Genomic DNA, 24,344 nt, shown 5'->3' with positions numbered 1-24,344 from the left:
AACAGTTTAAATCATCTTCTGCTATTATTCATAAGTCTACAGAATTTAACAGAGGAAAATACTCACACAGACATATGCCTTACATTATAATAAATTATACTGAATACCTGGACACTTACTTTTCAATTGTTACTTTCATTATTCTAATCTTTCAATCACCTTTAGAAGTCATGAAATGGAGTTATTGATTCCCACCTGCCTACCTTGTTGGTAACTGGGAGATTCAAATTGTCAAAATGATTGTGAGAGTTCTTTAAAAACAGCCAAACTCTGTAGAAATGTGATGCATTACTGCATAATTTCTCCCACCTGTCACGTGACAGACCTTGTAATCTCACAATAGCTCTGTATTACCAGTGGAATCATTCCCACCTTATAGATGAGAAAACAGGCAGAGATTATCCACAATCAAAAGTCAGACAATTATGTAAGTGGAAAAAGACCTCCTACTTCTAGTCTTTCCTGTTTTATAAACTTCCTGTTTTGAAACGTGGAGCTGTAGCAAAATCATACATGGAAAATGCATGTGGTCTAATTTGTTCAAATCAACTTCCTTCAGTGCAGCATAAGTGTTAACGGTGCTACCATTTAAACTCTCAACAGTTGGATAAAATATCTACATATATGCAAATCAAGTGATAGAAAGCGCTAACCAAACATAAGGGCAATTTTGTTGTACATCCTATGATTATTGGTTGCCAGGACCCAAATCAACCCCCTTACTCTCAATAGCCAGGGACATGCCACTATAGGGCATCCACTCTTACAGAGTAGAAAAACACTATTTAAAATATTGATATCCATTAATATGATACATTTGAGCATTTATTTGATAATTTGTGGAATGATGTGCTTCTATGAACACAGACTGAAATGTAAGAGAAATTAAGGAAACTTTAAATCTTTGAAGCCCCAACTAAAATATACTTTATTGATAAATTCAATCATTCATGTTTCAGTGAACCAATAAAAGAAAACCATTTCCTCTAGTTAAAAACAGCAGAGTTGGGCTTCCCTGGTGGCGCAGTGGTTGAGAATCTGCCTGCTAATGCAGGGGACATGGGTTCGTGCCCTGGTCTGGGAAGATCTCACATGCCGCGGAACAACTAGGCCCGTGAGCCGCACCTACTGAGCCTGCGCGACTGGAGCCTGTGCTCTGCAACAAGAGAGGCCGCGATGGTGAGAGGCCCGCGCACCGTGAGGAAGAGTGGCCCCCGCTCGCCGCAACTAGAGAAAGCCCTCGCACAGAAACGAAGACCCAACACAGCCAAAAATAAGTAAATAAAAATAAATCTTTTAAAAAAAGTGAAAAAAAAAAAAACCTAGCAGAATCACTATTCATACTATTTTTTTTTAACATCTTTATTGGAGTATAATTGCTTTACAATGGTGTGTTAGTTTCTTCTGTATAACAAAGTGAATCAGCTATATGTATACATATACCCACATACCTCCTCCCTCTTGCGTCTCCCTCCCACCCTCCCTATCCCACCCCTCTAGGTGGTCACAAAGCACCGAGCTGATCTCCCTGTGCTATGCGGCTGCTTCCCACTAGCTATCTATTTTCCATTTGGTAGTGTATATATGTCCATGCCACTCTCTCACTTCATCCCAGCTTACCCTTCACCCTCCCTGTGTCCTCAAGTCCATTCTCTATGTCTGTGTCTTTATTCCTGTCCTGCCCCTAGGTTCTTCAGAACCATTTTTTTTTTTTAGATTCCATATATATGTGTTAGCACACGGTATTTGTTTTTCTCTTTCTGACTTACTTCACTCTGTATGACAGACTCTAGGTCCATCCACCTCACTACAAATAACTCAATTGCGTTTCTTTTTATGGCTGAGTAATATTCTATTGTATATATGAGCCACATCTTCTTTATCCATTCATCTGTTGATGGACACTTAGATTGCTTCCATGTCCTGGCTATTGTAAATAGAGCTGCAATGAACATTGTGGTACATGACTCTTTTTGAATTATGGTTTTCTCAGGGTATATGCCCAGTAGTGGGATTGCTGGGTCATAGTAGTTTTCTATTTTTACTTTTTTAAGGTAGTTCTATTTTTAGTTTTTTAAGGAACCTCCATACTGTTCTCCATAGTGGCTGTATCAATTTACATTCTGACCAACAGTGCAAGAGGGTTCCCTTTTCTCCACACCCTCTCCAGCATTTATTGTTTGTAGATTTTTTGATCATGGCCATTCTGACTGGTGCAAGGTGATACCTCATTGTAGTTTTGATTTGCATTTCTCTAATAATTAGTGATGTTGAGCATCCTTTCATGTGTTTGTTGGCAATCTGTATATCTTCTTTAGAGAAATGTCTGTTTAGGTCTTCTGCCCATTTTTGGATTGGGGGTTGTTTGGTTTTTTGATATTGAGCTGCATAAGCTGCTTGTAAATTTTGGAGATTAATCCCTTGTCAGTTGCTTCATTTACAAATATTTTCTCCCATTCTGAGGGTTGTCTTTCCATCTTGTTTATGTTTTCCTTTGCTGTGCAAAAGCTTTTAGGTTTCATTAGGTCCCATTTGTTTATTTTTGTTTTATTTCCATTTCTCTAGGAGGTGGGTCAAAAAGGATCTTGCTGTGATTTATGTCATAGAGTGTTCTGCCTATGTTTTCCTCGAAGAGTTTTATAGTGTCTGGCCTTACATTTAGGTCTTTAATCCATTTTGAGTTTATTTTTGTGTATGGTGTTAGGGAGTGTTCTAATCTCATTCTTTTACATGTAGCTGTCCAGGTTTCCCAGCACCACTTATTGAAGAAGCTGTCTTTTCTCCATTGTACATTCTTGCCTCCTTTATCAAAGATAAGGTAACCATAGGTGCGTGGGTTTATCTCTGGGCTTTCTATCCTGTTCCATTGATCTATATTTCTGTTTTTGTACCAATACTATTTGTTTTATGTAATATTTTTCTTTTCAGGATTGCAAAGGTTGCTTTACCTTCCCCCTCCAAAAAAGCCCCATTAATCTTTTTGAGACATTTGGTAGATAGATTATCAAATATTGATTAGATTATTTAAAAACAACCCCCAATAAAACCAAACATCAATCTGTATTAAAAATTTCTCCAATAATGATCGATTAACCTCCAATAATGATTTGTACAATAGTGTGAGTGATAATCTCTTTAAAAAGCCTTCTCTTTTTAAAATTAATTTATTAGTTTATTTATTTATTTGGTTGTGTCAGGTCTTAGTTGTGGCATGCAAACTCTTAGTTTCAGCATGCATGTGCGATCTAGTTCCTGACCAGGGATCGAACCCGGGCCCCCTGCATTGGGAGCACAGAGTCTTATCCACTGTGCCACCAGGGAAGTCCCTTATTTTCTTGTTGAACTAGCAAACAAAACCCATTAAGTTCCAGAATAAAAACAGAACACAATCTGACAAATTATTAGAACTGAGTAGGAAGCCCATAAATGAAGCCAGACATCCAGGGTCAACTGATATTCAACAAATCACAATGGTAAATTAGTGAAAAAATAATTTTTTTTTTCAACAAAAGGTGCAGGAATAATTGGATAACCATATGCAAAAAAAAAAAAAAAAGAACTTTGATTCACATCTCATGCCATTAAAAAAATTCCCTCAAACAGATCATCGGCCTAAGTGTAAGACATAAGACTATAAAACTTCTAAAAGAAAACTTCCATGAGAAAATATTAGTGACTTTGGTTTGGGCAAACATTTCTTAGATATGATCATAAGAGAAAAAATGATAAGTTGGACTTGGTAACAATTAGGAACTTCTGCTCTTTGAAAGACATCATTACAAAAATTTTAAAAACGAACCACAAACTGGGAGAAAACATTTGCAAATCACATGTCTGATAAAGGTTTTGGATCCCGAAAACATAAAGAACTCTCAAAACTCAATAAGAAAATAAACAATCCGATTTTTTAAAATGGGCAAAAGAGTTGAACAGACATGTCATCAAAGATAAACGAATGCTAAACAAATATGTGAAAGACATTCAAATCATGAGTCACTGGCAAAATGGAAATTAAAACCACTATGTGGCCATGAGAATAGCTAAAATTAACAATACTGACCACAGCAAGTGTTGGAGAGGATGTGGATTAAATGCAACTCTCATACACTGCTAGTTAGGATGCAAAATGGTACCGTATGGTTCCACTTATGTAAAATTCTAGGAAATGCAAATTAATCTATAGTGACTCAAAAGCAGATCAGTGGTTGCCTGGGGATGGGAAGTGAGGAGACAGGGTGGGAGGGAGGGATTACAAGAGGATGCGAGGGAACTTTTGAGGGTAATGGATATATTCATTATCTTAATCGTGGTGATGGTTGCATGGATGGATACATATGTCAGAAGTTATCAGATTTCCTAGAGTTTTATATTACTGGAACCATACAGTATATACGCTTGTTTTCTGGCTTCTTTCATTCAACATAATTATTCTGAGATTCATCCATGTTGCTGTGTGTATCAACAGTTCATTCCTTTAAAATGTACACTCTGAAATGTATTGTTTATTGTATATTTATTATACCTCAATTAAACTGTAATTTTTAAAAAGCCAGAGTACTTTTTAACATCACCCTATTTAATTCATCTGAGAAAAGAGTGTCTGCTCTTGAACTGTAATTTGCGATTTGTTTAATAGTCTTTAGTGAAAGTTTGTATATTCATGATTTATTTGACTTATTTTTGTTCACATGTAGTAAATGATGTCTTTAATCAATATAAATAATTAATTGATGCTGAAATATCACTGATTTCCCTGTACTCTTTTGTATCTCTCTCTTTCTCTTGTATTCTTGAATAAAGTAAGTCTTTATTCCATATATTCATTCATAATTTACGAAGAGCCTGTTATGTGCTGGATTCTCGCAGTGCCTGAGAATACAAGGGTAAGTGAGTCCAACGATGACGCTAAGGGTTTATTGCCAGCGTTACGTTATGCAAATATCTGCTAATTTCAAACTATTTTATTTAGGTGTTTTCTTGGAAGATGACACCATATATGATTTTATTTCTATACTTTTCCTAGTCTAGAGACATTCCTATGAAGATGAGGAATGTATTAGACTCTCCACTGCAGGCAAAAGGACAATTGTGCAAAGAGAATTTGCAGACTTCCCTGGTGGCGCAGTGGTTAAGAATCTGCCTACCAATGCAGGGGACACCGGTTGGATCGCTGGTCTGGGAAGATCCCACATGCCGCAGAGCAACTAAGCCTGTGAGCCACAACTACTGAGCCCTCGCACCACAACTACTGAAGCTCACGCACCTAGAGCCCGTGCTTTGCAACAAGAGAAGCCACCGCAATGAGAAGCCTGCACACCGCAACGAAGAGTAGCCCCCGCTCGCCGCAACTAGAGAAAGCCCGCGCACAGCAACGAAGACCCAACGCGGCCAAAAATAAATAAAATTAGAAAGAAAAAAAAAAGAGAGAGAATTAGGAATGTTTACCTGGACCAACAGAATGCTGAGGGCCTTCAGGATTCACAGTTAGCCTGTGGTCTCACTGGATCCTGCACTGCTAGGGCCCAGTACAGACAGGCCCTGTGAGTAAATGAAGAAGAGTGGTGGCCCCATCTGTATCAGTCAGGGCTCTCCAGAGAACCAACAGGATGAGGTATGCATACAGTTATAGATTTAGATACAGATTCGATAGAGTATAATATATATTACATATCATATATAAGGAGCATTATTATAGGAATTGGCTCATGTAATTATGGAGACCAAGAAGTCCCACCATCTGCTGTCTGCAACCCGGAGAACCAGGAAAGCTGGGGTATAATTCAATCTGAGTCCAAAGGCCTGAGAACCGAGAGCACCTATGTCCAAGGGCAGGAGAAGATGATGGCCCAAGGCCCAAGCCCAACAGAGAGCCAATCTGCCCTTCCTCCGTCTTTCTGTCCTACTCAGGCCCTCAAGGGCTTGGATGTCCTCCCACATTGGGAAGGGCCATCTGTTTTACTCACCAATTCAAAGGCTAATCTCTTCTGGAAACACCCTCACAGACACACCCAGAAGTCATGCTTTATCCGCTCTCTGGGCATCCCTTAGCCCGGCCATGCTGACACATGACACGAACCATCACACCATCCAAGGCAGGAATATGGAGGATTGTAAACAAGACACGGGCAAAGGGCTACTCAGGCCTCCATAAAAGGATGAGGGACCATTGCTCTCAGGACCAGCATCTCCTGTAGGCAAAGGAGCGGGCTGTGCCAGAATCTGGGTGAGAGGGCACTGCCACAAGAGTAATAACGTATTCCAAAAGAATAAAATAAAATGTGCTGTCATTCAACTACTAACATCATCAAATAATTTTTTAAAATTATGACTAATTAGCCAACTTAATGATTAGAATTAAGAATTTTTTTTCTAATACAGAGGCTGCTGTGATGATCTATTATACCAATTATTTTGAAAAACTTAAAAAAAAAAACTAATGATAACCTATAAGGGAAAAGAATCCGAAAAAGAATATGTATATATATGTATAACCAAATCACTTTGCTGTAATCTGCAACTAACACGATATTATAAACCAACTATACTTCAATTTAAAAAAAGAAAAAAAAAACTAATGAAAAAAATTTAAAAGGTAGGGTAAAACCTAAATCCACCCATAAGTGTGAAGCTACCATGCATATTTGTAATCTTAGTCTCAATTTTGAAATAATACTGAAATATTTATAAGCCAAAAATTCTTAAATTATTTTTAATAACTGTTATGACAGTGTAATTTTTTAAAAAAATTCTAATGCAAGAGGATCATATGGAGCCATTAAAATAGGTTTTATCCTATGCATTTCCTCGGGTCCCTGTAAACATTTAGAAAGACTCAGTTGTTCCAGCCACATGAACCAAAGTGGCTTCATATCTCTTTCCAGTCTCAGGTTGTATGACATGAAATCCAGAACTTTCTCTTACTATCTACAGCTGGGGGGTGGGAGTGGAGGGTGGAATTTTGGAAGAAAGGGAGTCTAAAGGAGAAAATAAGGAAAGAGAATAAGAAGAAAGATACACAAGGAAGGAGTTGGAGAAGAAAAAAAAACAAAACAGGTTGACGAAAATAGAAGAGAAAAAAAATTGGATGGAGAAAGAGAGGGATGAAAACAATGTAAAAGGGAACTGAAAAATGAGCTGTTTATGCAGATAGACTGTTCACAACATAATTTGCTTCTATCTTTACAGATCAGGGCACGCGACCCAGTGGTTTTCAAGGTGTGCTTTTACTGTTACTGCTAAAAAGCTAGAAACTCTTATTTTCTTTTACTTCCCAGCCTCTTCTCACCCATCCACAACGCTGATGTAGAAAAAGGGGAAGGAGAGAAAGAAGCAGATGGGCATCTAGTCACGAACGGCTTGTGGTTGTTACAGAGGACACTTGCTGGAGAACATCTGCCTGGAAAAGGAGAGCCTGATGGAAACCCCCCGTGATGGAGGCAGCTGAGACCACTGCCAGCTTCTAAAGTGTGGGGCAAAGGGACAAAGACGTGGCCTCTTCTGTACTCGCTTTCTGGGCGGTCGTCACCTCTCTGCTCCTGACAGATAGGGTTTCCTTTGGAGAGTCAAACCTCTTGCCAAGCCATCTTTCAGCCAAAACTCCTGTTCCTCTAATTTACAGGAAAAAGAGGAAGGCAGAATCCCACCCATCCTTTTCTGAGCTGATTATTTTCCATTTGAAATTAATGAACTTCCCACAGTGAGGCCAAGTTGCTTTGCCCAGATAACGAAGTTGGACTTTTGCTTCACACGAAGCCGTTCAAACTGGCGTCAATATCAGCCATTACGGGACAGAGTCCTTCCCATGGCCGAAAGGAAGGAACGCAGCTGTTTGATGGAGATCAAAGTTAGACTCAAGTTTCTCTCCAAATTTATCTGCCCATTGTTAACAGGCGAATTTACAGTGAAAAGGTTAATAGTCAGGGCATTTCACATGGGGGTCTATAGTTTATGTGTCTTCCAGGGGTGGCCAGTGTTTCCGAATATAAGCTGAAGATGGTAAAGAGTGGTGACCCTGGACCAGGAATCCGTCCCCATCCCGTATCACACAGAATGCTAACCTCGCAGGAAGAGCCACACCCCTGGGATGCGGCATCAAGGAGGCTGATCGTTAAAGACTCGCACCTTCTCACAAGGAGCGACTGACAGAAAAATACACAGCGAAAGTCTCCGTGGTATAAATTCCTCTATAGACCTCCCACCTCCTGGGTGTCCTTAAAGTCAGGAGACTTCAAAGGCAGAGCTACAAGTTACTCCTGTGCACAAATAGAAACTACCGAGTTAGGAGAATCAGAAGATGGGGCGATTTGTCTACTCAGGCTCACATTTAATGCAAATACCCAAACCATAGGGACTAGAATGGCTTTAGCTTCTTGAGAAAAGAAGGGAGACGGCGAGCGTCTGCTTCTTGCCCACCTGCAGGGCTCCCCAGACCTGGGCTGAAGGGCAGGGGTTTGTCAAGAAGGTTCAGAGAGACGGGAATAGGGCCAGTGGGGGAAAGATCGTGGCGGGTCAAGGTCAGGGGCGAGAGTGGCTCTTTCCCACATATTGACTTGGGCTCTTGGAACAAAAACTTAAGAGATTAGTTTTCAGATGATTGAATTAATGCAAAATGTCAGCATTTTTCATTGCTAAGCATGAGTTTTAATCTGAAGAATTTGTCTTTTTGCGAGTGAAGATGAACAGGGCAGGAAGTAGACATTTTTACATTGATGAATTTTAAGCAAAAGGTTTTTTTGTTTATAAATTTATTTTATTTATTTATTTTTGGCTGTGTTGGGTCTTCGTTGCTGCACACGGGCTTTCTCTAGTTGTGGCAAGCGGGGACTACTCGTTGGTGCGCGGGCTTCTCATTGTGGTGGCTTCTCTTGTTGCGGAGCACGGGCTCTAGGCGCACAGGTTTCAGTAGTTGTGGCATGCAGGCTCAGTAGTTGTGGCACACGGGCTTAGTTGCTCCGCGGCATGTGGTATCTTCCCGGACCAGGGTTCGAACCTGTGTCCCCTGCATTGGCAGGTGGATTCTTAACCACTGCGCCACCAGGGAAGCCCAAAAGGTTTCATTTTTTTATATGCCTCACTATGCCCTGGTCACGTCCTTAAAGATGGTGACACCAGGAAGAAGGGGACCAGGACAAATTCTGAAGTGACACACTAGTCACCCTCACCTTCACCTCCATGCAGGCCAGGGAGTAAAATTACAAAAAAACCCAAAAACAAAAAACCATGAAACACCTAAGCACCTTATTGTGGAAGGCAGCTTTAACATGAAGAGAGAAGTTCATTCATTCAACAAATATTTATTGAACACCTACTATGTGCTTTAGGCAGTGGGTACCGAAGGTGCAGCAGCTAATGACACAGTGTTCTTGTACTTTCAGGCCTCTGTTCTAGTCAGGGAGACAGAGAGCAAACAAATAAACAGTACAGTGTTGGTAAGAAGTAACAGGAATAAAATTAAGCAGAGTGGGTATGAAAGTATAAGGGTGATGGTCTTATATAGAATGGTCAATGAAGGAAGCCCTCTCTGAATAAGTGCCTTTCCAGCCAAGACCTGCACAAAAGGAGAAGATAGACGTGTGTGGGTGAAGGAAACAGTGCATGCAAAGGCCCTGAGGTGGCAGATATAGGCTTGAGGGGAGAAGCATATGCAGGATGCAATATGCTCGTGCAGGGCTGGAGAGGAGCTGGTGAGGGTGAGTTCATTCATCTGAGGTCCCCCTTCTGTAGTGAAGGAACTGAATGGCAAAGAGCTTAATTCCCTAATTAATTGTCACTTCTATCCAGAAGCATTACTGATAACAAACCTGGAGAGTGAAGTGACTTACGTGAGTTCACCTCACTGGTTCTTCGCAGAACCAGGATCAGTCTTCTAGAACTGCTGCTGGTCTGTCTGGGACCTTTGGGCAAATTCAGAAAAGGTGTCTCTTCCTCTCGGAAATGCTGTCCATGCCAGGGTGAGCTCCCTGGCACGTGGGGCCTGGCCAGGATTGCAGCTCTCACTCACCTCCTTGGGTGTTGTGTAACTGGGCCCAGTCTGCACGAGGACACACCATGGTCCAGGATCGATAGTTTCTTCCTATCCCACAATACCTCCCCTACTAATGATCCTACAGGCTCCAGGTCATTGGTTTCGTGTTTGACTCGAGTTAATTCTGATCACACAGCTCACTCTGCAGTAGCTGTGCAGCACGACGCTCCTTTGAGCCCCTGGGTCTGTGTTGGAAATGGTGGGCTGGCGGGAGAGACCAGGAAGCTTGGCCACAGACGGAGTGTGAGACGGGTATTAGTTTCCTGTTGCTGCTATAACAGATTACCACAAACCTGGTGGCTTAAGGCAACACAGACTCACTGCCCTCCAGTTCTGGAGGTCAGAGCCCTAAGATCGAGGTGTGGGCAGAGCCACATCCCTTCTGGAGGCTCTAGGGCAGAATCCACTTCCTTGGCCTCTCCAGCTTTCAGAGGCCGCCGGCATTCCTCGGCTTGCGGCTCCTTCCTACCCTCAAAGCAGTAGGGTGGCATCGTCAAATCCCTCTCCTTCTGTCCCCAAGCCTCTGCTTCCGTTGTCACCACTCCTCCTCTGACTCTGACCCTCTTCCAAGGGCCCTCGAGACTGCACTGGGTCTGCCTGGAAAATCCAACCTCATCTCCCCATCTCAGGATCCTACATTTAACCACATTTACAAGATTCCTTTTGCCGCGTTAAGTGACATGGCAGCTCCCAGGGGTGTGGACGTGCTTGCAGGGGCGTCACTCCACCTACCACCACATGTAACAAGAAAGTGCACTCGTGGAAAAGGCCCTTGCTCGGTACTGTTCCTGCCCTTGAAATTTCTTTCAGAGACTCATTCTTCACCCCTTGAAGACTTCCTGATTTTTCAAGAAGTCACTGATGAGATATAAATGCCTGCGGGGAGATACGACGTGCTAAACCTTACCTGCAGAGATTTTAGCAGCAGGATAAAGACCGTGGGAAATAATCAGAGAACATGAGGAGGGGCGTTTGTGAAGTAGAAGCTGGAAAACCCACATTTCCCAGTTTTTGCTAAGAGCTAAGTTACTCTTTAGAAAGAGCACATGGCTAGGAATCTCAAATTCTAGTCCTTATTAGCTATAAACCACAGAAGTTGCCTTTAATGTGTTTGTGTCTCATTTTCCTCATGATATGGAGGAATAGTAGCTGCCCTACCTAAACCATAGGGCAGTGTGGATGACCTCAAGTGTAACAGACTAGACCAGCTAATATTCCTCCAGTGATAAATCTGTGACATGCATCACCTCCTTTCATGCTCACAACTGCTCTATGAGGAGGTGCTTTGATTACCCGCAGTTAACAGATGAGGAGACTGAGGCTTGGGTCAAATAAGCTGACCAGGGTCCCACGGTGAGGCGGCAGCAGGGCTGGGAAGTGAGTCTTGATCTCTGGAGTCCAGGGTCTCTGCCCTTCATCACTACACACTATTCTGCCTGCAGAACATCAGCGGGAAAACTGCACACCAGCCCAGGGTCAGTACTGGGCATAGCATCAGCATGAGGGCATAGAAAGGAGGCAGAGAAAACAAAGTCAGGCTGCCTTTAAAATTACGAAAGGCAGTAATTTCAAGGCAAGTGAGGTCTGTGAAGGAAATGATCATAGTTTCGGGGTTGACATTAGGAGCCACTTTAAAATTCCGGCAACTGTGATGCAAATTAGCAAAGGCCGGCCCTTCATTCTGTCCCTCTGACCCTCCCTGCCCTGAGCTCGGGGCAGACCGCAAACAAGGCCGGTTTCAGGAACCACACAGCTACTTTGTTCTTAAAGTATTAAACACTAACCTCAAGACTTTAGAAAAAGAAGGAAAGAAAATCATAAAATCCTAACGACATGAGAAGGAAAAAAGCAAGGTGATTTAAGAATGAACAAGTTAGAAATGAGGGAGTAACTTAGATTTATAACCCCATTCCAGTGGGGTTCCTTTAATAAGAAAACTGCCCACCAAAATAGATGAATCCTGAAATGTTCTTTGAGAAAAACACAAATGAAAGAAGAAAAAGAATAAGAAAGAATAAGAAAAGCTACGGAATAGATGAAATAAATGAGACCGTTTAAACACTTGAATATATATTTTCACTTAGACAAATGTTCTTTCCCCAAAATTGACAACAGAAGTGATGCAAAATGGGAACAGACCAAATAGGAATGCACTTCCCTGGCCTGGGTCCCATTAAATCCTCTCGTGAACACTGGAGAATGCTGTTTGCATCTCTGCACCCTGAACTCCTACCCTCTGCTTCCTCCTTTCTTTTATCTGCCCTGTTCCCCGCACCCAGACCCCTTCCTGGATCACCACCCCTGTTCCATCCGCCCCTCCCTGGCCACTCTTGTGCCTTGAGGAGCTCAGGCTCAATGCTGAACAAGCTTCCCTACAAGCTAATGTATTTTTCATTAGTTAGTTACTTATGCAATTATTGTGTTAATTGTGAACAAAATAGACCGAAATCCCTGTTCTCTGAGAACTCACAATTTTAGTGGAGGAAGGCTGACGGTCCTAATCCCTGCAGAGGCAATAAGGGGAACAAAGAAAAGTGAAGCAGGCCCCGAACTTCCCGGTACAGAATGTCTGCCTTGATCGCTGTCATCACTTGCAAGACGGGTTTTCTTCTGCCCCCGTCACTAGATTTTTCCCAAGATTATCTGACGCACCTTGGCCCGATTATCAGACCAAAAAGAGTTAACACATAGCCTCAGTCATGCATTTAATCCTCAGAGCAAGGTTACCAGGTAATACACAATATCATCATCACTTTTTTTTTTTTAACAGATGCAGAAACTGAGATGCAGAGAGATCAGGGAACTATCTCCCAGCTCGGAAGGGGCTGAGCTGGGATCTGAACCAGAGCGTCTGTCCCCGGAGCTCGTGCCTTTATGGCTACAGGTCTGTCTACACTTCAGACCAAAGTCGTCTCACAGGGACTCCTTCCAGGATCCTTCTTGACGATTCCAAATTTCTATGTGTTTTCAGTCTTCTCCATATTTGTTCAAAAATTGTCCGTCCTCTTGCCAAGCCTCCCCACTGCGGCTGCCCCTTTCTTGCACCTTCAGAGACCTTTCACACCTCCAGTGGTACCCCCCGCCCCGTGACCTTTGTAAAACAAGGAACAGAGCATGAGTGTGAATGAACATGCTGTCTTTCTGTCCTGCTAGGACACAGACCTTCTCACTGTCATTCGGAGGCGTCAGTGAACCAGGAAGGAGATTATGATTGTTATCAAAGGAATGGCAGCAGTTCCTAAAGGGGCGGTGTGATCATCTTACGACACACAAAATAGTAGTATTCTTCCTTGATTCCTCCCCACCTCTATCACTGCCTTTAACCAGCGGGGTTCCACGGGGTCAGCTCTTCAAGTTCTCCTGTTGTGCGGGGGGAACCCCAGTCGGAGGAGGCTTGGCAGGCAGGGCTCCAGGGAAGCAGAGTCAGAGAATGACATCACCATTCTTTGTGGATTTCCCTAGTTTCCATTTGGAGGGAAAATCCTCAAAACAGCTCGCACATGTTTGCAGTAACTTTGTTTAGTACCTAACACATTTAATGATTACTGTGTGCTGGATATTAAGGGCTTCCCATAAACTAACTCATTTAATCCTCCCAACAACCCTATGAAATTGTTATTATTATCACTACATTTTATAGCTATGGAAACTGAGGCAGAGAGGTTAAGGTCACACAGCTAGTATACAGCAGATGTTGGGATTTGAACCCAGGCAGCCAGCTCTGGAGTCTGTACTCTTAACCACTATCCTATATAAAACTTCTCACTAGACGGTAAGTGAAAAACTGATATAAAGCTGTCTGTATCACATAATCACATGTCAAACATGTGATGTCAAACAAACAAGCAAACAAACAATCTAAGTAACTAGGTAGAGAAAAAAGACTAGAAGGAAATACACCAAGATATCACTAGTGATTATTCTGGGTGCAGAAAGGACTGAGCAATTTTATTTTCTACCCTCTGCTGTTTTGATTTTCCACATTTCCTCTTATTATGTTTATAATGAAAACTAATACATTTTACGTTTCATTTTTAAATGACTGCAATCCATTGAAACATGGAAAATACAACTGCAGTGTACTTCCTCCTCCCCAGCAGAAAGATAATTTACACAGCTAAATCTTCCATCCCATTTCCCCATCCTGGCCCCCTATCTCCCACCTACATATTGACTTTTATTTGTATAACCGTCCTACATGCCAGGTCAATCTTCTTAAGACAATATTTTCTTTGTATCACTTCCCTATTAAGAGGATTCTGTCTTCCTGTTACTCATGGAATTCAATTAAACTCTTCAGCCTGGACTTAAATTTGCCCACGATCTGGCCCTAACCTTCTCTGGAGGCTTTTCTTCCACTTTTTTCCCTGTGACTCATGCAGTCCCGTTTCAGTCCTCTACCTGGCTCTGTCCTTGTTCCAGGCAGCTCCGAGGTGAGCCTGACAGTGGCTCAGCAGCCGGAGCCCAGCTTCTGGACCGGTTTGGAATTAGCTCCTGCCTCCTACAGACCATGTCCGCTGGCCTGGCCAGACGTCCCGGGCTGCTGAGCGCTGCCCTGCCCGGGGTCCTACAGCACCGGGAGCCCGGGAGCCCGAGGATGTCTCAGCATCATCACCAGCCCTCCTCCTAGATGAGCACCCAGCCTAGTTCGTGGGCCTCTTCTGCTCTGCATTTCCCTCTGTCCGCTGATGACCCGGTGTCTGCACAACTCTGGCTGGATCTAAGCGGGACCCCACCCAGCCCTCTTGACTTCTTATTGGACTGACAGCTAGATTTCCCAGCACACTACTCTGATCGCTGAATTAGACCTCCTTGAATCACCTGACCCCCCGCCTGAGTACCCTGGGTCCTGGAGGTGACCAACTCCTTGTCTGTCCACACTGACCCCAGGCTCTACTGCCTCACCCTCTCTTCCAGACCTGTTCCGCCATCAGCCTGTGAGCCTTGCGTTGCCAAACGTCACATAAGGTACCTGGGAGTCTTTGAGATTTGACAGTTTCTGCCCAAGAAAAATCTCCCTCAATCTCTTCTGTCCTTTAGCCTTTGGTTATACTGTTCCTTTTGCCCAGAACCTCTGGTGAACACGAAGTTCCTACCCATCTTTTTTTTTTTTTTTTTTTTTTAGTGTGGTAAAATATTTATAACATAAAATTGACCGTTTTAACCATTTTTTAAGTGTCCAATTCAGTGGCATTTAGTACATTCACAATGTTGGACAACCGTCACTTTATCCATCTCCAGAACTTTTCATCACCCCAAACTGAAACTCTGTCCCCATTAAACACTAACTCCCTGTTCCTCCTTCCTCCCAGCCCTGGAAACCAACAGTCTACTTTCTGACTATGAATTTGCCTTTTCTAGGCTCCCCATACAAGTGGAATTGATAGGGATAGAGTAGGATAATTAGTTTGTTTAGAAATCCCACTAGGCAGTTAAAAACAGAAGAGGAATTTTAAGGGAGTCTGGGAGACTGTCGTAAGCTCATGACCACTTAAGAAAAGAATCCAGTAACCTAGCAACAATCTACTCTACCTTGAAGGAGGACCAGGTACATCCAAGTGCCAGGCACACTCAAGCCACAAGTCCAGATAGTTAAAACACAAGACAATAGATATGGGGTCTGAATCTTGTTACGTGAAGTCAGGGAGTTAATGGTCCTTGACAAGTAGCATATCTGCATGTAGCCAACAGCAGTATAGGTGAAAGGGGACATTATACAGAAATCTGAGATAAATGACCATATTTTAGTATATGTTACCACCCTTTTGCTAATATACATATGATTTAAATAGCACCATGACAGTCCCAGTTAAACCAAATAGGGTCAAAGGAGGAACCAATGCTGTAAGCTTTGATTTCTGCCCAAGAATGAGGAAGCAGGTGGTCTTCTCCCCTCTCCACTCTTTCTTCGGTTATAAAAATGTAGCCCTCTTTGTTCTCGGAGCTGCGCTCCCTTGCTGGCCCACTTGTATCTCTCACCAGCGTCCTATGCTAATAAACTCACTCTTTGCCTATCGCTTTGCCTCACACTGAATTCTTTCTGTGACAAGAAAAAAGAAACTGAGCTTCAGTAAGTCCTGAGACCAGGCAAGCAGTTTCAATTAAAAGACATTGGATTTGAGTCTCAGCCCGAGGGTTCGAGTCCCAGTCTGAGTTTTGGCTGGGTTCAAGTCCCATCCAAGCAGGAGTGCAGTTTCAGAATCATATAATATTTGTCTCTTTGTGTCTTGCTTCTTTCACTTAGCAGAATGTTTTCAAGGTTCATCCATGTCATAGCAGACTCTCCTTCCTTTTTATGGCTGAATAATATTCCTTTTAGTGGATCTACCACATTTTATTTATCCATTTGTCTATTAATAGATTTAAAAGATCCATTTTTTAAATTGTTATTGAAGTATAGTTGATTTACAATACTGTGTTAGTTTCAGGTGTACTGAATAGTGATTCAGGATTTTGCAGATTATATTCCATTATAGGTTATTACAAGATAATGGGTATAATTCCCTGTGCTTGTTATATACTTGTTGCTTACCTATTTTATATATAGTAGTATGTATCTATTAATCACATACCCCTAATTTGTCCCTTCCCTCCTCTTTCCCACCCTTGGGTGACCACAAGGTTGTTTTCTATAAAGATCCATTCTAAATGCCACATCCTCCAGTGGACCCCACTACACAGGAAGCATCTGAGAAAGGACCACCTTCTTATCCCCACAATAACCAGCACAGTGCCTTTCACCTAATAGATACCCAGCAGATACTTAATGTGTTGAATACAAGAATGAGAAGTTAATAAGTGAATATAGTAAACACAACTAAGAATCCTTCATTTTTTTCTACCTTTCTGTTGAAAATAACTAGTGTTTACTTACCAATTTCTGCAATTTTATTATTTAAAGAAAAACTCTCTAAGGAAGCACACATATACTATCTGTATATCATCTTACCAAAAATAATGATCCCTTGCAATCATCTAATTATCTAACTATTATCTAAATGTTCTATTAAGTTGAAATAAGCCAGTGATTTTGCCAGGAGAGAGAACTGACCCCTGCAAGTATTTATTTCCAGAGTGTTACTTGACTGTGTGATCAGATAGCTGATCTTTGATAAGGGGTGGCTTTAATTCTCAGACAGCCTCCTGAAAAGTCACACTCTCGGCAAAGTAATTTAATTATGGAAAAAGAAGCAGCCACGGGTTTACTGCATGGAATTCAAAACCTTGCCTAATGTGAATGCTGCTCTACAAAGTTTCAGATTTCACAGAGCAAGTGTTCCCCAGAAACACCCAACTACACACATTAAACATTTTTTAAAAGCTTATCAGAGAGCGAATGGTATAGAAGAAAGGAAAAAGACAGTGACTATTTCAGCTGGAAATAGACAACATTCCCTGTGCATTTGAACCCCATGATTCAAATTATGTAAATTGTCTTTTGAGCTGAAAAAGTAAATGTGAAAAAGAATCCCAAAAGCAGTTTAAAAGATCTTAAGAGAAAAAAAATCTTAAGTGAAGACAGAGAAGAGGGAATTATGTTGGAATGTCCACCTCCGCCTTAACTGTAACGTCGCAATCCTGTAATTATCTCAGGAACTCCAGGCAAAGACCAAGCACCGACCACTGCCTGTCTCAGCACACAGGGGACTGATGTTTTCTGCACCTCTTCCCTGGGCTGAAACGGACTGTATGAGGTACTCGGCTGCCATCTGCCGGTTTCCCACCGATACTGATGGGAAAGAAAGGGTGAAATTTGCAGAGGCCCCCCTTCACTTTCTACCTCCTTCTCTTTGGTGGATCATCTCCCAGAAGAGACCTCGGTAAACCTGAGGAAGGAAGTGCGGAGGGAGCCCTTTTCTCTCGGTACCCAGCAGTGGACTTCAGCCTCTGAATTCTAGAAAGGCTCTTGAGTGAACAAACAGGACACTTTAATTCTAGTGAGGGGCAACAAAAGTCCTCTGCGGCCTAGAGAGTTCAGAAAGCAAACAAATCCCATTCTGGTTTCGCAGCCCTGACAGTAGAGTTTCCAGGGAGGGGGCGTGAAGCATGGGGCGCAGGAGACAAACCAGAGAAAATGACTTTGCCCTTGAGTTCAGCAGTGTTTCACAGGCTGCTGTTCTGTGGACTGGGACCCGCAGCAGGACACGGAGAGACTCTTCCAGCTGGAATCGGGAACGCGTGCTGTCGAACAGGAGTTGTGTGCCGTTCCGTCTGGGCCATTCTCTGGGATTCAGGCCCAGCAGTTGGACCTGCACTGGGCAACGCAGCGGCCACCAGCCGCGGATGGAGAGACTATGCTCTTGAAATGCGGTCCGTCTGAACTGACTTTTGCTGTACGTATAAAATACTCACTGAATTTCAGAGACTTAGTATGAAAAAAAGAATGTAAAATATCTTGCTAATTATCTATATTGATTATATATTGAAGTGATAACATTCTGGATATACTGAATTAAATATTAAAATGAATTTCATCTGTTTAATTTTTTCAATGTGGCTACTAGAAAAAATTTAAATTACACACGTGGCTCAAGTTATTTTTCTCCTGGGCAGTGCTGAGCTAGGCAAACAATTATGGCCAATGTTTTCTGAGAGCTTACTGGGTCCTAAGCGTTACTTCACATGTGTATTACGCTAAGGGTTTTATGGACTCTGGTTTTCCATCTATTCTTCATAATAGCAGTATTAGAAATTTTACAGGTTAGGAAACTGAGACTCAGAGACAATTAGGAACAAGGTTACATAGTTGGTGTGACTGTCCCTGGACTTGAAGCCGGATGATTAAGAAGCCAAATCCAGACTGGTCTTACCCACAAGGCACAGACCCTGCAGCTGGGCTCTCCTTGGTCTTGCCTCTGATGAAGTCCATTCCTTGCTCTCATTCCCTGATCTGTCCTGTGGCTTTTGTCATAAAGCCTTTTTTCCCCTCTGTCGGACCACCTTACTATAAATTCTGTAGTCAGGTAAAGAGAGGTTTCCCTCCTTAACATGTTTTCCTAGCCCCATATTAAATAACAAATTTAGAGGTGGAATGGTATATAAAGGTAAATTCTTTCAACGACTCCTAATTTTTGACCATCTTGGCTTTCCATGTCTCAAAGTATAAAATTTCTCAGGCATTATAAATCCTTGAGAAAGTGCTCTAAGAGGTTTGAGATGCAAACAGATTTTCCAGATTTGCCAGGAATTCTTTTAGCTTTTTGCAAGGATAGAAAATTCTGTTTATGCCAAAACACTAGGCAGAATTTCTGTAAGCCTCAAATCCTTCCGTTGCTTGTGTACATGGAGGCTACACACACACACACACACACAAACATGCATACACACCTGCAGAAGGTCATTTATAATCTCTCCTATGTGGAAATTAGGCTTTGATTTTTTGTTTTTGTAAAGCAAATCTGAAATTTCTGAGATAAATAAGAGCTATTATTTCTGGAGTAATTATTCAGGAATGGATAAATGTAACTTCTTCCTCTTGTCCAAATACTTCTTGCACTATCTCTAATTGTTTTGCTTCTTTCTGATTGTGAAGTGCCAAGAACTTTTTAGCAGTGTCTAGCGGAGGAAAATCCAATCAAATCCTACATTAAGTAACATAGTTTTCAAGTGCAAGCAGAGAGAGCAAAGACTAGATTTTGTAAGACTTATCCAACATCCACCCCTCCATCCACCCATCCACCCACCCATCCATTCATCCATTCATCCCTCCGTCCATCCGTCCATCCATCCATCCATCCACCCATCCTCCCATCCACCCACCCATCCTCCCATCCACCCACCCATCCATTCATCCATCCGTCCATCTGTCCATCCATCCATCCATCCATCCACCAATCCACCCACCCATCCATTCATCCATCCACTCATCCATCCACTCACCCATCCATCCACCCATCCACCCACTCACCCATGCCAGTCATGGAGAATAGAGATTCAACAGTAAACAAAACAGAACTCAACCCTGACCTCATGGAGCTTATAGTCTTATGCGAAAGGCAGACCATAAACAAGTAAACAAGCTAATAAAAACTACACACTGAGACAGGCCCTATGCAGGAAGCAAATAAGGAGCAGAGGTGGAGGGCAGCTGGTCAAGGGAGGCCCCTGCTCTGTGGGAGCTGGTGGGGGAAGCGGTGCAGCGTCCTGGCAGAAGGAACTCCAAGTGCTGTCAAGAGCGCGCAGCTTTAGGAAAGCGCTGTGAATGCTGACGAGGCAGTGAGTGAAGGCCAGTGATAGGGGCTAAGGTAGAAGCAGCAGGTATGGGAGAGCTCACCCAGGGAATTCAGAGAGAGTGAGGAGGCTGGGTTTTATTCAAAGCTCTGTGGCAGGCTACTGAGAGTTTCCAAGTATATGAGGGACACTTTCAGATGTGTATTTTTTAAAGAGTACTCTTTAAAATAGTGGCGGAAACGAAACAGAAGAGGCAGGAAGGGGAGTGTTCCGGACCCGGAGCATCCTTTTCCCTCCTGACATCATTCTTCCCGAGGTTTGCACTGGTAACAATTGTGTTCCACCAAATTCTCAAGTTGCTCCACTTTTTTTTCCAGGTTAAAACCTTTTCATTCTCCTTCTTGCTGTTTCTGTTTGCTTTCTGTCTGCACATCTAGAATCTTTGAACTCCTAAAAGGATACTGTTTCTTTCCTGGGGCCCATTAACCATCTGGATGTGATGTAATGGAGAATGCAGCCCTGGTGCCAGGTGTGCCCAGGGTACCGAGGACCGGGCACTGGCCCAGCATCAGTTTGGAGCCTTGGAAACTCTCCCTGCAGCCTTTCAGGGCTTCTTACCGCTAAGCACTCTAGCTTGTCAGCAAAGGTCTTTTCACGATGACAACGAAATAGTGCTGCGATCCTGACAGAAGCTTCGGAGGAAACCCCTGTCTCCGGCACAGGCTCTGCCCCAGGGGGACCCGTCAAGACTCAAGAGCCGTCAACTGTCCCAGTGTGCTCCCCGCTGGCCATCCCGGGGTTGTCCCTCTTCCGCCACCTCCTTAGGGTGCTGGTTCACAGGGTGGACGGCGGTGACACCTTTCTCAAGGTCTGGAAATACTTCTCACCCTGCAGGTCTTCCACTCACCCATCTCAGCCCTGCTCTGAGCCCCAGGTGCCCTGCAGGCACCACCCGGGGGTCCTCTGGCTTCCAGCTGGGTCTGGCCAGCGAGGAGCCCAGCAGGAGAGGAGAGGGAGGAGAATGGGGTCGGCGTTCTTCCTCTGCCACTTCGCCCCAGGAGGGGCCCAGAGCAGACCGCTCCCCATCCTGCCCCCGCCCAGCCCGCGGCCCGCTCGGTTTCTGCTCCCCGCCACGCCCCTCAGCCGGAAGGACAGTCACGGCACCCCTGCTGTCACGGGTCCTAGGACTCCCCACCTGCTCACTTTTGGCCCTTTATTAACCGCCCCTAAAATTATCCCAGGTGGAATGCGCTGCCTCTTTCCTGACAGATACGACGTTCTCCTTGAGGGTCCCTCTTGCTCTCCTACTGACAGGATGTAATGGCTCTGACCTCTGACCTTCAAGAGAGTGACCAATGCCTCACCCCACCCTCTCCCTCCTTTCAGCTGGACAGCCCTTCCCAGCAGGACCGCACCCTACCCTCCCGGCCTGTGAGACCTCCAGAGTCATCCGCACTGAGCCCCAGTGCCACAGAGAAACAACGTAGCCCCACCGGAAACCACAGGCTGCACGTGCTGTTATTCTCCTCCACTCTTAGTGAAGACAGAAATTGGGGTGTGTACATTAACCCCTAAAAGCTTAGCAATAATACACAAAGAGATGCAAATATGGTGAACACATTATCGTTCAAGGATAGCAATGACAGCTAATCAGCAGGTGCTGGTCTAAGTGCCTCACACGTATTAATTCCTGCGGTCCTCACCGTGCTCTGAAGACACAGGGACTACTGTCATCCTCGTTTGTTTTTTTTAATTTTTAATTTTTATTTTTATTTTTAATGCTATTCTTGTCTGCTTACATTCTTTTTATGTATGTATGTATGTATGTATGTATGTATGGCTGTGTTGGGTCTTCGTTTCTGTGCGAGGGCTTTCTCTAGCTGCGGCAAGCGGGGGCCACTCTTCATCGCGGTGCGCGGGCCTCTCACCATCACGGCCTCTCTTGTTGCGGAGCACAGGCTCCAGACGCGCAGGCTCAGTAGTTGTGGCTCACGGGCCGAGTTGCTCCGCGGCATGTGGGATCTTCCCAGACCAGGGCTCGAACCCGCGTCCCCTGCGTTGGCAGGCAGATTCTCAACCACTGCGCCACCAGGGAAGCCCAGTCATCCTCATTTTATAGGAGAGAAAATCCAGACACAGAGCGGTTACACAGCTTACCCAAGGTTATACAGCCTGTAAGCGGCCGATCTGGAATCTGCACCAAAGCTGGTTGGCTATAGAGGTGATGCTCTTACCACAATATTGTAAGCAATTAAAGTCTGCTGTGAGATCTTAGCAGGGAACCCTGCATCCCATGGCTTTACCCCTTGTTATTAAAATATTGGTAAAGAGAAAATAAAATAGGGACTTCCCTGGTGGTCCAGTGGTGAAGAATCTGCCTTGCAACGCAGGGGACGCAGTTTCAATCCCTGGTCAGGGAACTAAGATCCCACGTGCCGCGGCACAGGCAACTAAGCCCACGTGCTGCAACTACTGAGACCTTGCGCTCTGGAGCCCGCCTGCCACCACTAGAGTGAAGCCCGAGCGCTGCAATGAAAGATCCCACATGCAGCAACGAAGACCCGACACAGCCAAAAATAAATAAATAAATAATAATTTTAAAAAAAGAAAAGAAAAGAAATACAAGAAGCCTATATAAGAAGAAAAGATAGAAGATAGACTGCTTAGAGTGTTGAAAACAAAGTAAGAGATTTTAAAATACTGACATTAGACAATCTGACATTAGAACACAGGGTTAAGGCAAAAGGCATACTTGAAGTTCCTTTAATTGTTCACTTTGATAGAACAAACTTAGACTTAAAATAGGTTGCTGAGGAAGGTAATTAGACCCCCTCAGATGCTTGCTTTTTATAAAAGGGGGTGTATTCATTTATAGTAACGGTTCTCCAACTACAGTGTAACCACAGCCAGGGGCTGTCAGACATGAAGACCCTTGGGGCCCACATCAAACTTCTGAAGAGGAATGCCCGAGGCATCCTCACAGGCAGGATGGTGGCCTCCCAAAGGCGTCCACATCCGAATCCCCCGAAGCCGTGAATACGCTTCCTTACATAACAAAGGGGACTTTGCAGATGTCATTGAACGAAGGCTCTTGAGATCAGAAGATTATCCTGGATTGTCTGAGGGGCCCAACCTGCTTACAAGGGTCCTTATAAGTGAAAGAGGGAGGCCAAGAAGGAGCTGTGACAAGAGAAGCAAAGGACGGAAACGAGGGATGCCAGTGGCCTCTAGAAGTTGGAAAAGGCAAGGAGACATCTTCTCCCCTAGAACGTCCGCAAGTCACGCGCCTGCCTGACCCTTCCTTGACTCCTGACCTTCAGACCTGTAAGACGATACATTTGTGTCCCGTGAAGTCTCGAGGCGTGCGGTCATTTGTGACGGCAGCAACAGGAATCTCATGCAGGCGGTTCCTGAGTCACCAGGGTTCCACTTACGAATCGACTTATGACGGCGTGAGAGCAATACGTATTCAGCAGACACCGCACTACTTCCAGTTCTGGATCCTGCTCTTCTCCCAGGCGGGCGAGCGATACGCGGGAGGATACGCCCTCAGGATCGGAGCTCCCCGTCAGCCACGTGACTAGAAGGCGAACCACCCCTACACTTACAGCCGTTCTGCTTTTCACTCTCAGTACAGCAGTCAGTCAGTTACACGCGATATTCAACGCTTTACTGTAAAGCGGGCTTTGTGTTAGACGATTTTGCCCAACCGTAGGCTAATATAAATGTTCTGAGCACGTTTACGGTAGGCAAGGCGAAGCCATGATGTAGGTTAGGTGTTTAAAGGCGTTTTCAACTTAATGGTATTTTCAAGTTACGATGGGTTTATCGGGATGTAACCCCATTGTAAGTCAAGGAAAAGCCGTACAAGGGTTAGCTCGGGAATCTGCATTCTTAACAAGTTCTGGGTGATTCTACTGTAGATGTTCTTTGAGGAACACTGCCTTATAGGAAGAGCCTAGGTACAGGTCTCTGGCAACAGGAGAGAAGGGATCAATCGTTATCCAGCTTTTCCTTTTTAAAAGGCGCACTCCCCCCACCTTTTAACATTTAAAATAATATTCTGGTCTTTTATTTTAAAAATATAGGTTGTTGGTTTACCGCGTGTATTAGTAACGGATCATGATATAGTCACGAAAGGGAGCGTGGT

At 43.8% G+C, this 24,344-nt stretch overlaps 1 long non-coding RNA gene across 1 annotated transcript in view; it reads left to right on the top strand.

The window, feature by feature from the left end:
• LOC309654645 overlaps positions 1-1,320 on the top strand; it is a 619,568-nt gene extending 618,248 nt beyond the window's left edge. Inside the window, exon 6 of the long non-coding RNA XR_014260369.1 lies at positions 1,006-1,320. This is a non-coding gene — a long non-coding RNA (uncharacterized lncRNA). The remainder of the gene's footprint in view (positions 1-1,005) is intronic.
• Positions 1,321-24,344: the final 23,024 nt, after the last annotated feature.

The sequence above is a fragment of the Balaenoptera physalus genome, assembly GCF_965194825.1.
Source record: "Balaenoptera physalus genome assembly, chromosome: 2".
Taxonomy (NCBI): domain Eukaryota; kingdom Metazoa; phylum Chordata; class Mammalia; order Artiodactyla; family Balaenopteridae; genus Balaenoptera; species Balaenoptera physalus.
This window is presented reverse-complemented; position numbering and strand designations above follow the sequence as displayed.